Below are 14,502 nucleotides of genomic sequence, written 5' to 3'. Positions count from 1 at the left end.
GAGTAGCATATATCCAAGCTATACAGGATATGTATGAAGGAGCAAAGACTGCCGTAAGAACTCATGAAGGACAAACCGAAAGCTTTCCCATAACTGTAGGATTACATCAAGGCTCATCCTTAAGTCCTTACCTTTTTGCGTTGGTAATGGATGAGATAACAGGACATATTCAAGATGATATTCCTTGGTGTATGCTTTTCGCAGACAATATAGTGTTGATAGATGAAACTCAGGAATGGGTAAATGCAAAGCTTAACCTTTGGAGAGAAGTGCTGGAATCTAAAGTTCTTCGCCTAAGCCGATCAAAGACAGGATATATGGAGTGCAAGTTCAGTGCAAATGGAGGCCAAAACGAGTTAGGGGTGAGGATCGGAGATCAAGAAATACCAAAGAGCGACCGTTTTCGTTACCTAGGATCTATCTTGCAAAAGAACGAAGAATTAGATGGAGATCTCAACCATAGAATACAAGCTGGATGGATGAAGTGAAAGAGTGCATCCGGCGTGTTGTGTGATCGCCGTATGCCACTGAAGCTCAAGGGAAAATTTTATAGGACGGCCATAAGGCCGGCGATGCTGTATGGCACAGAATGTTGGGCGGTGAAGCATCAACACGTACACAAAATGGGTGTAGCGGAGATGAGGATGCTTCGTTGGATGTGTGGGCACACGAGAAAGGATAAGATTAGGAATGAGGATATCCGGGGTAAAGTAGGAGTAGCCGAAATTGAAGGAAAGATGAGAGAAAATCGGTTACTGTGGTTTGGACATGTGCAAAGAAGGCCTACTGACGCTTCGATTAGAAGATGCGACTATGGGACAGAGGTTCAGGGCCGAAGGGGTAGAGGAAGACCTAGGAAAACTTTGGAAGAGACCCTAAGAAAAGTCTTAGAGTACTTGGATCTAACGGAGGACATGACACATGACAGAACACAATGGCGTTCTAAGATTCATATAGCCGATCCCACTCAGTGATTTGGATTTTCCAAGTCTCCAACCGAGAAGTTTTCCTCACTCGGGAAATTAAGGGCACACTACCTCAACCTACATGCTCCACTCACAAAGCTTCAACATACAAGCTTCAACAAAAGAAAATTCAAAGAACTTAGCGAAGAAGGCTTTGGTGTATTTAACATAATACGTTGAAATGAAGGAAAACTTATTTATTGATATCCCCGATAAGTTACAAATATGTACATATACTTGAGTCAAAATAAACAAACAAGAGGGAGCCTTCACAAAGGTTGCTTAGGAGAAGTCTCAGCAGTCGGTAAAGCCCTAGAAAGAGAAGGCACTAGAGGGGGATCATTCGGAGCCTCAGTACTGGACAGAACCCTAGAAGGAGGAGGCATCAGAGGTTGATCATTTGGAGCTTCATTACGCGGTACAGCCCCAGAAGACGAAGGCAATAAATGCCTTTAGAACAAACCCACAAATCTCTGATGATCCAGTAAAACCTGACCATCAGATTCCTTCATCTGGTCAAGCTTCCTCTTCATGTTTGTAGCATAGTCATGTGCGAGCCGGTGCAACTGTTTATTCTCATGCTTGAGCCCTCTAATCTCCTGTTTGAGACTCATCACTTCAGCCGCCAATGATTCAACTTGGCGGGTTCGAGCAAATAGGCGTTGGGCTATATTAGACACAGAACCTGCACACTGAACACTGAGAGCCAGAGAATCCTTAACAGCCAACTCATCAGACCGTTTGGAAAGTAGTCTGTTATCTTTGGGAGTGAGAAAGTTCCTGGCCACTATCGCAGCGGTCATATCATTCTTCATCATGGAATCCCCAACGGTAAGAGGACCAGTAGGGGAGACGAATGATGGGCGCCATATGTTGTCTGGAGAAGGCGGGGCTGCCTCTTCAACAAGGTTCAAGTTAAAACGACGGTCGGAGGGGCCAGACATTTTCAAAGGTGTTGAAGAGAGAAGAGGTTGGACAAATCAAGATCTTAGAAGTGCAAGAATTGAGCTTCTACTGGTGGATATTCAAGTGTGCTTTGGAGCTTCTACTGGTGGCCGATCTCAGAAATCGAAGAGGCTTGCTTTCTCAAAAGCTGGGCTGCTCAGAGACCACGAGGGCCGATCTCAGAAATCGAAGAAGCACCTACTTTTCCAGCCTTGTCAGCACCTGTTACACGCACACTCAGCTTTGCGGAAATTACGGGCATTCTGTCGAAGATTTCTGGCGAAGTAGAAAGAACATGAATCGTACTATTCAATCACCCACTTCCCACACGCAACAGTAGCTTATGGGTACCACAGATAACTTTGCCAAAGTTCTCTGACAAAGTTGAGACACGTGAAGCTTGCAGCTCCCACTACATCGCTCTGACCAAGAAGGGTAAAAGAATAGCAAAGAAACAACACTAACAAAGTTTAGACACATAAATTTTGAAGGTCTAGCTACCATATTATTATCCACAAGGGTAAAGGAACAGTACCACTGCTGGATAATTGGAAAGTCCCGGTGTGTCAACCTCTGTGCTTCGTGGCAAGGTAGACTAGCAAACATGCCCAACCTTTACTCACATTCGAGAAAACACTCCCAACAAGATTGCTTGCTCCAAAATCGAAGAGGCACCGCCCTCCAAATCTCGAGAGCCAGACTCCCAACATGATTACTTTCTCAAAAATCAAAGAGAGGGCAAAGGAACAGTACCACTGCTGGATAATTGGAAAGTCCCTGTGTGTCAACCTCTGTGCTACGTGGCAAGGTAGACTAGCAAACATGCCCAACCTTTACTCACATTCGAGAAAACACTCCCAACAAGATTGCTTGCTCCAAAATCGAAGAGGCACCGCCCTTCGAATCTCGAGAGCCAGACTCCCAACATGATTACTTTCTCAAAAATCGAAGAGACACCGCTATCCGAATCTCGAGAGCCAGACCCCCAGCAGGATTGCTTTCTCAAAAATCGAAAGGGCATCGTTCTCCGAATCTCGAGAGCCAGATCCCCGACAGGATTGCTTGTTCGAAAACCGAAGAGGCACCACTTTCCCAACTTCAAGAGCTGGATCTCCTTGGATAAAGCTTGTCTGTAATCTTCACACGCAACATCAGCTTTCCAGATACCACAGACCACTTTTTCAAAGTGCTCTGACAGAGTTAAAACATGTGAAGCTGGCAGCTCCCACTACCGTGCTATGACCAAGCAGGGTAAAGGAATAGCATTATTACTTGATGTTAGGGAGACTCCTATATATGTCGACCTCCATCCCCAACGGACAGGCAGACCTGCAAAAATGCTCAACCCTTCCTCTTATCTGAGAGGGCACTCCCAAAGAAGCCTTTCGAAATATTCAGCTTTCTTTCCCCCCGATAATACCTCTGTAAACAAGCTATACTAGAGCAAGAATATCTCATCATCAGGGTTAAAAGCAAGAGTATCCCATATCATGCTTTTTTCCTGTCTTTTCCTTTGGCCTTGTTCTTACCTGCAAGACAAGGAGAAAGAGAGCAATCAGTCAGCACTTGGAATCAAGCTTCCAGCCAGGAACTGACTGCCTGGAACCCCTTACCTGATTACTTACCTGGCATTGCTCTCGAGTACTCATCTTCAACATCTTATGCTTCCAGGGAAGATACCGCATCTGCCTGAGGAACAGATAGGGCAAGTGAGAAGGATACAAGGAAGCATGTGGAGACAAGCGTACCAGCACACGTGCCGATACATCCACTACTCTGTCAAAAGCAAAAGTATCCCATATCAGCAGGGTCGAACGTACTCTAGATTGTTGGAAATGTGCCCTAAAACCAATCATATGATGATACTTTACGGACATTTCAAATGTTAAACTAATCTAGTTTAACATATAAAGGGCAAAGATTATTGTTTGAGCCGTCTCATATAAATGTTATATGCTTAAACGATAAAGTCCAAGGAATATGTGATTGGGAGAATGCAATCTAATGAAGTTAGATTAATGAGACCATTCTTTCGTAGACACATCCTAAATGTTCCTGATCATAGGATTACCAATTGGGCATTGACAGTCCGTTAAGATCAGTACGTACTGTGTCTTCTCTCAGGGAGAGTGACTAGTCTCGAGTCATTGGTGTGTGTGATATCAAGACAAGTACGTAGGTGCTCAATAAGAGAATGAGTTCACTGAACGTGATCAACAAAGAGTTCTTATATTCCATGTCACATGAGAACTCATGGTTGGGATAATGCAAAGTAGTCCTTTGACCTGAGGCATCACAGTTGTCTTGTGGTTAAGTCCTTAATCTTTGATTATGTCTAATTCACCCCCTAGGGGTGTCACGGCATCGTTGGGGTTAAGCCACTTAGCTATGGAGACAAGTAAGTGCGCAACAAGGGATCTCTAACCTTCAAACAGTTGAGGGAGAATACTCTATGATATGATTTGGAATCTCTGGCCAGAGTATGAATGAGATTGGGGAATGCGTTCCAAATCACATTCAAGGAAATCATATAAGCAAACGATTCACATTGGATAGTAGACATGAGTAAATAAACTATCATACCAAACAATGTGGTCAAGAGTATTAGATTAGAGAAGGACCGTATTGCATTTGTAATCCCGAACTGAATAGGTTCTCTAACCTCTTCTGATTAGCTTGGGTAACCATGACATGCTGCTAGGCGTCAACCATGGTTTGTGGAAGCCCTATACGTGTATAACCACTAAAGGGAGAATTGAAAATTGTTTCAATTCACAATCGATGTAAAATTGTTTTAATCGCCCACTGCCTCGCTAAAAGGAACCTAATGGATCGCACACCATAAAAGGTAGAGATTGAAGATTAAACGGAAATGAGTAAGAATGATTAAATGGTTTAATCATTTATTTATGGCAAGGATTAATTAATATGTTAATTAATCAAACGAATAAGTTCGTTAAAGACTTCGGGATAGTTTTGGACCTTAAGGCCCAATGGGCTTCGAACGTCAAGCCCATTAACTTAAGTTGTATGACAATTTAATGAATAAAGATTCATTAAGGCCCAAAAGCCCAAAACTCCCTAAATGGCCGGCCATATGTGTATGAATTAGGGTTTTGGTTGTTTAGGTCACTTAAAGAAGTGACTATATAAATGACTTTATAGCCAAATATTCATTAATGTGATTAAGGGTTTATTTTGGGTGAAAATGGGTGAGAATTGTCTCTCCATTTTCTCTCTAAAGAGGCCAACACCTTGGAGGGTACATCTAGCAATCCTACTACTCCAAGGTCACTCATTTCTTCTACAATCAAACCTTGGTGAAGAGACTTAGAGGTTCTCAATTTTGGGAACTTGGAGAACCTATTCTTCCATCCAAATCCATGGATCTAAGAAGCAAGGATTGAAGGCCCTATCTCTTTGGGTGATTAGCCTTTGCTTATGCAAAGAGGAATCTACAAAGGTAATAATTTCAACTCACTTTGTTTTGAGTTGATTATTGGTTCACCAATCTACTAGGCTTTGAATTTCATGGTAATGTTTTGTTTTTTAGTGCATGCAAGCATGATTCCGCCTTTAATTGTTAATTGCATGTTATATGATGTTGCTCAAATGAACATGTTTTTCAAAATAAATCCTTCATAAATTTGATGGACTTGTTTTGACCCTCAAATTCTTCAGTCGGCCTTATACTCTGGAGGAAACCAGAAAACCCTCCAGCCCAGTTCAAGAATAAGCCTGTGGAAAGTTACTTCTTCAAAAGTAAAAGTATCCCATATCATCTCTTCTCATTTTTCTTCTCTTTATCCTTCATGCTGCCTGCAAGATAGGGAGAATGTGAACAATCAGCCGAAGCTCTGATTGCTTACCTTGTCTGTCACCTCTTTCAGCAGATCCCCTAACTCGGCGACTTGGGGGACTCCTACTACATGGTTTGTATCGCGCTTGACCAACAAGTAAGCTTCAAGTGAAATTGATACATTACCTTGTGCATCTCCACCAGTTACAGATACCACCCTTGGATGGAGGAAAAGTACTTCTAGAGAAGATGCCACATCTACCTATGAGACAGATAAGGCAAGTCAAGACGATACCACACACCGGTACTTAGAAGTTTCGTGGTTACGAGATCATTCTCCCACAATATTTCCTAATGTCATTTGTACTAAATCATTCACTTGTACTCACTAAAGGAGAGCTTGAACCTATGTACTTGTGTAAACCCTTCACAATTAATGAGAATTCCTCTATTCCGTGGACGTAGCCAATCTGGGTGAACCACGTACATCTTGTGTTTGCTTTCCTATCTCTATCCATTTATATACTTATCCATACTAATGACCGGAGCAATCTAGCGAAGATCACAAAATTATTTTAATTATGTGGTGACCGTTTTCACTACCTAGGATCTATCTTGCAAGAGAACGGAGAATTAGATGGAGATCTCAACCATAGAATACAAGCTGGATGGATGAAGTGTAAGAGTGCATCCGGCGTGTTGTGTGACCGTCGTAGGCCACTGAAGCTCAAGGGAAAATTTTATAGGACGGCAATAAGGCCAGCGATGTTGTATGGCACAGAATGTTGGGCGGTGAAGCATCAACACGTACACAAAATGGGTGTAACGGAGATGAGGATGCTTCGTGCGATGTATGGGCACACGAGAAAGGATAAGATTGGGAATGAGGATATCCGAGGTAAAGTAGGAGTAGCCAAAATTGAAGGAAATATGAGAGAAAATCGGTTCCGGTGGTTTGGACATGTGCAAAGAAGGCCTACTGACGCTCCGGTTCGAAAATGTGACTACGGGACAGAGGTTCAGGGCCGAAGGGGTAGAGGAAGACCTAGGAAAACTTTGGAAGAGACCCTAAGAAAAGACTTGAGTACTTGGATTTAACGGAGGACATGACACAAAACCGAGCGCAATAGCGTTCTAGGATTCATATAGCCGACCCCACTTAGTGGGAAAAGGCTTTGTTGTTGTTGTTGTTGTGTGGTTATACTTTATGCTCCTATGAGTTATTATTGTTATGTTTACTCTGAGTAGGATTTGTTGAACGACAAACTGCAAGGAGGTTTTCTTAAACGAATATGATATGCTATGAAACCGAATGAAGCTTACGGTCTTCTATTCTCTTTTGTTAATTTCGTGGTAAGTTTCTATAACACTGATTAGTTATGTCTTCGAGGTTCTAATGGCTAGAAATGCTAATGTAATGAACTATGGAATATTGTAATAGTTTATGGTCAATGTGATCCCATATCTGTTTGATTGAAATATTGTTCTATAACAGGTTTAAACTTTGTTTTTCCAATACCTTATCACAAAATAATTCCACCTTGGACAAATTACAAGGTATGCTGCAACATGTGCTTTGATTAATTGCATTCAAATTGATACTGCATAAGAATGCATTTGAACATGTTGAATTTCACGCCCGCAGCATCGCGCGGGCAATATTGCTAGTATAATAAGGTTCTGAAACTGTGTTTATATAAAACTCGACACACTTTGAGCGACGAATCCTTGGTTACGCTAGGTTGTTATAACTGCCCGCTGTAAATGCAAGCATTTAATGTGTGACTGATAGTCTGACCGTGTTTTGTGAGACGATTACAGTTGTTCGTCACGCAAACTAATTAAAATCTTAAGTAATTACAAACAAATATTTAGTTATAATATTTATTCTACAAATAATTGAAACCTTAAATAAATTGAATTAATCCATTCAATTATTTAAAAACTCAAACAGGAATTAAAGCCTAATTAAGTCCAAATACATAACTTATAAAAAAATAAAAAATAAAAAAACCTTAAATTTAAATAGTGTCCTCAAAAACATAAATTTAAAACTACTGTTTTGATGGTGCTCCATTCTGCTCGACGTCATGACCCCACCGGTTGTAACCTCCCTCCAACGCAGCCTCCATCAACTTCATCAACTTTTCGTTCTTATCATCATCAAGAGTATACTTACACTGTTACATATATATGCAAATAATTAATTCCAACATATAACAAAAAAAATTCACAAAATTAATCCTTAATCCATCAACAGCATACTTACTAATTCATCCATCACGACCTTCTTGACATTGTCAGGCACATATGTCCAAGAACGCCACTTAGCAGTAGGACAATTATTCCCCATGGCTACAGCAATCGCATGCGCGAACTCCACATGTTGTCTCAAATCATATGGGTTGGCGGGCACACTCTCATCCCAGTTTTTATCCTCCATCACAGCATGAACAGAATTGTGAAGAATAAGGATAGATGAAGGGCATATTTATAGGAAGGTTAGGGACTTTACACGACGAATACTTTGTCACGCAAACATCTACACTAAATACAACATTGATTCCTCTGATTCACATGCACTGAATTGTCGGGGAAAACTGACATTAACTTGCGTGACGAATCCTTCGTCACGTAAAGATTCACCCTTCGTCGTGCATGTTTTTTGCACCAAAAAATTACTCATGGTTTTACTAACTGACTTTTCGCGACAAGTGTATAGTTTTCATATAGCAAAGTTTGTTTACGCAACAAAGTTATGCATCGTGCAAAGCTAACATTTCTTGTGCGACTAATATCCTCTTCCATCGCGCAAAACTATCTTGCGCAACGATTTTTTCGTTGTCATGCAAACATTTGTCGCACAAGTAGTTTTCTCTACTAGTGAAGAATATTGATGTGGCCATTTCCATCATAACTGCTTACATATTTTGTAGTAAACTTTTCTCTCCGTTGTATGTCTCTTCAGATTTTTGATCTACATGCAATTGGCTTGCGACAAGCCTTTTCAACACCAGTCTTCAAAGGGAACTTAACCTCAAGGTAATAACGATACTGAAAAATGCTTGGACTCGGAAGTTATTTGAACAGTTTATATAACTGATATAGCTTCCATATGATTTCATTAATTTCTGATCTGTATGAGAGACTGCTTCCACTTACGATAGAGATTTGCGTTATCATTATCGCTAATTTCTTTAGAATTGATAGAATCATAAATTTGTTACACTTCAGGTTGGCAAACTGTCTCCTGGTGACTCTAATGTCCCCACAGGATAAAGCATCAATGGTTGCAAGGGATGCTACCGTTAAAGGTATGGAGGTAATCTTTTAACTAAACCACACCGTTGCTTTCTTCGTAGCATATTAGATCTTGGTATCCCTACTCTTTCATGCGAAGGTTAATGGACTGTCACCTATTTGCATATTTGAAATCTGATCTATTGTGTAAATAACATGGTAAATTGGTATGGTGATATGGATAATCATGACAGTGCCCTTGTATTTTGCAGTCGTCGTTACGTTGGAACATTAAAGAAGGGAGGGACGTTGAATTAAGAAAAATGATTGAAGAATTGTTATTTTACAGGTTCATAGGTTATTTATCACTGTCATATTCCCCAAAGTTTATGTTTTGGACCGTTTAAATAGTTCGAGTTAACTGTAGTTGTGATCTTGTCAATTTTGGCCCATATTATATGGATTCGAAGGGAACAACAAGATTTACAAAAGTAAATGAGCATAATCGAAATTAGGCAAAGTAATCTCATCTAAATAGATAAAATTGAGATTTAAGAGCTTTATGAAAATTTAATATTTGTTGTTTGTACCATACTTCATCACTCACGAAACTAGCGAGCACAGGTCAACTCCGTACCTTCAAGGGCCCAATGAAGAATTCAAGTAGAGGCACCCATGCAGAAGCACATGAGTTCCTTTCCAATCAAGAGACCAATCACAACGCAAAATGTGACAACATCAGAATAAAACTCCTAGAGACCCATATCAATCGCGAAAGGGAGCCGAAGACTTTCCTCAACTATAAAAGAATACCGTTCTCCTACAATTAATTCCTAATGTCATTATTGTACTTAAACTCATCATTAGAACTCACTCATAATGATTGTGCTTTGTGAAGTCTAGTTTTATTGTTTGGCTTACCTTGTTAAATGTAATCAATTGTACCACACATGTTCTCCTTAGATTTAGGGTTAAATTGCAACTTTTGGGATCATGCTGCTGGAAATATTACTTCAAAAGCTTAACTTCTCTCATCAAGGGTTTGTTCATTCATATGTATTTCATGTCATTATTTCCAGTTCATTCTGTCTAGTGGTTCTGTGTCGTCAAAACTTCTCATTGCTATCACACGAGCTGGGCACACACTTTAAGACAACCCACATAAGCCATTTGACTGCTTTTTACCAAAAATGGTTTTTCAGCTTTAGATTTTTCCAATTTGTATTTACACATGACAAGTGGTTTTTCTTGTCCCCCGTCTTGTCTAAAACAAAGCCCACTATAAAAATTTAATCTAGGGTTCTTTTCAATTTGGCTAGGAGATTTATATTTTTCTGATTTTCCAGGTCGGCATATTAGGGTAGCATAGTTTTCGTCATTTTGATCTTTGTTTTAGGTCAAGCTTTTCTAGTTTCAAATCTTTGAGCTGACCGCTTTTTGGATTCACGTTAGTTTCATCTTTCAACTGTTTGACTGCTGAAATTGACTAGCCATCAACTTCATCATAACATCATTTGCATAAGTTGATTTGATTTCGGTGCCATAAGATGAAGAGCTCATGAGGAGCTGCCATTTCTTGAAGACCGAAGGAATCCATCTCGTGAAAGGGAAGGTTGCCCAAAGGTACAAGTTGCTTCATAGATTAGGAACTAGGAATTGAGCGTGTGTGGTTACATTGTAAGAATTTTGATTTCACTAGTGGATTGGACTCAGTGGACAGTCCCCTGTTTTTAACCCTAGATGTGATTTTTTTCCGGCCAAAAACATCTTGTGTGTATTATTGCCTTCCTTGGATTTATTTCTTACATCTTGTATATGATACATGATCATCTTGACTTGCATATAGACTTGTCCATACATCTAAGCTTATCAAGGTTTGCATTTATACTAGACTGGACCTCAGTTAACTAGGGACACTTCTCTAAACCTAGTATTTAAATTGATTATTTCCGCTACTGGTTAACTGACAAACGTGATCTTAGTTGACTGGTGTTGATGGCTAGCCAGTCAAGCATATATAGAATTTTAATTACAGGATATTCCACTTGGAACCAATTTCATGCTTGAACATGTGTATTGTGTAAACTCTTCACTATGAATAAGAACTCATCTACCTTCGTGGATGTAACCCAACTTAAGGTGAATCAAGTACATCTTGTGTTTGCTTCCCTACCTCTATATCTTTACATATTATCCTCACTAGGTGACTAGAGTAACTTTGTGAAGGTGATGAACTTGACACTTTACGTCGTTTCAAAGTCTCACTTATTTTGTGAATCAACATTATTTGTAAACAGTCTCTTACAAGCAATTGAGCCCACGTGATGCCATGAGTTTTAAAATTGTGTTAAACAGTTCGAATATATTAAAATTATTAGCATCCTTATGCTCAACAAAGAATGAAAAATAGGTGTTTATAATACATAGCAAAAGTATTAAAACTCTTAAATTCTTCTTTCTAAGTAAATTTGACAAATATGTACAATACAATCTTCGACCAATTCAAGCGTACACCTTTTCTTTTCTTCTATCAAAATTGTCATGTAACCCAAAGTCATATGCAAAGTCAGATAACTGAAAACATTTGTGTTCAGTTGTGCAAAAAGTTGAGTACGCTTTAATTGAAAAAATAATCATTAATACAATTAGGAAAGAAGGGAAAGATGATTCTCCTGAGGAGATAGAAATATTTTGAATTCAACAAGAAGATATTAACAAGGTTTTACATATGTACCTGCGAGCTCAAACCTATAGTATCATCTCCAAAAAAAAAAAAACAAAAATTATTCCATCGTAAAATTTTATTTGTGGCTTGGCTTATTATTGTCCTTATTAACAAAGGAAAACTAATGAAAATAGCTTGAAAACTTTTAGCTTTAATGATAAGGACAAAATAAAAGGTAAAGTGAATAGTACCAAGATTGACTTTTTAGTGTAAAATTGTGGTTTTTTGTTAAAGTGAACAATACCGGGAGTTTTTCGTTAAAGTTCTCTATTAACAATTACTACTATGTCGAACTGAGTTTCATTACAACAGGACCTATTAAAATGATAACTTATTACACTGAGAAATTTATTCCTAAACCCAAACAAGGACCAAAACTTTTTATGACTACAAATAAGTTATTCCTTTATGGCTAATTATACAAAATAGTCCATGAGATTTGCATGATCAATAGAAATGGTCCCTGAGATTGAAAATAAATAGAAATGGTCCCTGAGATTGAAAATCAATAGAAATGGTCCCTAATATTGTCCACCATCCATGATTTTGGTCATTCTATTAAAAGCTCTTTGGGCAATTTTCAAAGCTTCGTAACTCAATCGATTGTTAACCAAATTCGACCCATAATATATCAAAATGAAGATAAGAAAGTGTAGAACACGATTATACCTATGTGGAATCCCAATGATTGACAGCGATGGCCGGAAAATAGCGTGAAAGGTGACTGGTCTGCGGGAAAACTGGAAAACTCGCCGGAAACTGGGTAAACTTAAAACATTCATAACTTCTTCAATACTCAACAAAATCGAGTGATTCAAAAACAAAAATCATACTTCCAGATGAGACAAAGAGAATGGAATCTTTTTTCTTTTTTTTTACTGCTAAATGGCCGTGGTTTGGCCGGAAAATGGCTCGAAAGTGTCTAACTCGAAAGTGTCAATTTTACATTGGGATCGTTCAGTTTGTTAATATTTATTTGAAGATCATCTAAACAAAAAGAATTATTCGAATTTGAGATCGTTTAGTCATCTAAATATATGAATCATATCGACGGTGTAGATACCAAGTAAAATATTTATAATGAACTATTCATTCTATTGATACATTTAAATGATTAAACAGTCTTCAATTTGAACAGTGTTTTGTATATATGATATCCAAATTGAGATTAAGAATAGGTAGGACTTGTGATTATGTGAAAAGTAAGATAATGTACACAACTCTTCGATCGATCTCATCTTAATTTGAAATGGTCAAATATCCTTGACTTTTCCACAACAACAACAACAACAACAAAGCCTTTTCCCACTAAGTGGGATCGGCTAAATGAATCCTAGAACGCCATTGCGCTCGGTTTTGTGTCATGTCCTCCATTAGATCCAAGTACTCTAAGTCTTTTCTTAGAGTCTATTCCAAAGTTTTCCTAGGTCTTCCTCTAACCCTTCGGCCCTGAACCTCTATCCAGTAATGACATCTTCGAACCGGAGCGTCAGTAGGCCTTCTTTGCACATGTCCAAATCACCGGAACCGATTTTCTCTCATCTTTCCTTCAATTTCGGCTACTCCTACTTTACCTCGGATATCCTCATTCCCAATCTTATCCTTTCTCGTGTGCCCACACATCCCACGAAGCATCCTCATCTCCGCCACACCCATTTTTTGTACGTGTTGATGCTTCACCGCCCAACATTCTGTGTCATACAACATCGTTGGCCTTATTGCCGTCCTATAAAATTTTCCCTTGAGCTTCTCTTGCACGATAGATCTTAGGTAGCGAAAACGGTCGCTTTTCGTGATCTTCGCTAGATTGCTCCGATCATTAGTATGGATAAGTATATAAATGGATAGAGATAGGAAAGCGAACACAAGATGTACGTCACCCAGATTGGCTACGTCCACGGAATAGAGGAGTTCTCATTAATTGTGAAGGGTTTACACAAGTACATAGGTTTAAGCTCTCCTTTAGTGAGTACAAGTGAATGATTTAGTACAAATGACATTAGGAAATATTGTGGGAGAATGATCTCGTAATCACGAAACTTCTAAGTATCGGAGTGTGGTATCGTCTTGACGTGCCTTATCTGTCTCATAGGTAGATGGGGCATCTTCTCTGGAAGTACTCTTCCTCCATCCAAGGGTGGTATCTTTAACTGGTGGAGATGCACAAGGTAATGTATCAATTTCACTTGAAGCTTACTTGTAGTTTCAGGCTTGGTCAAGCGCGATACAAACCATGTAGTAGGAGTCCCCCAAGTCGCCGAGCTAGGGGATCTGCTGAAAGAGGTGACAGACAAGGTAAGCAATCATAGCTCCGGCTGATTGTTCACAGTCTCCCTATCTTGCAGGCAGCATGAAGGATAAAGAGAAGAAAATGAGAAGAGATGATATGGGATACTTTTTCTTTTGAAGAAGTAACTTTCCACAGACTTATTCTTGAACTGAGCTAGAGGGTTTTCTGGTTTCCTCCAGAGTATAAGGCCGACTGAAGAATTTGAGGGTCAAAACAAGTCCATCAAATCTAGAGTACGTTCGACCCTGCTGATATGGGATACTTTTGCTTTGACAGAGTAATGGATGTATCGGCACGTGTGTTGTTACGCTTGTCTCCACATGCTTTCTTGTATCCTTCTCCCTTGCCCTATCTGTTCCTCAGGCAGATGCGGTATCTTCCCTGGAAGCATAAGATGTTGAAGATGAGTACTCGAGAGCAATGTCAGGTAAGTAATCAGGTAAGGGGTTCCAGGCAGTCAGTTCCTGGCTGGAAGCTTGATTCCAAGTACTGACTGATTGCTCTCTTTCTCCTTATCTTGCAGGTAAGAACAAGGTCA

This window comes from Malus sylvestris, chromosome 3 (assembly GCF_916048215.2).
Source record: "Malus sylvestris chromosome 3, drMalSylv7.2, whole genome shotgun sequence".
Taxonomy (NCBI): Eukaryota; Viridiplantae; Streptophyta; class Magnoliopsida; order Rosales; family Rosaceae; genus Malus; species Malus sylvestris.
Note: the sequence above shows the minus strand (reverse complement) of the source record.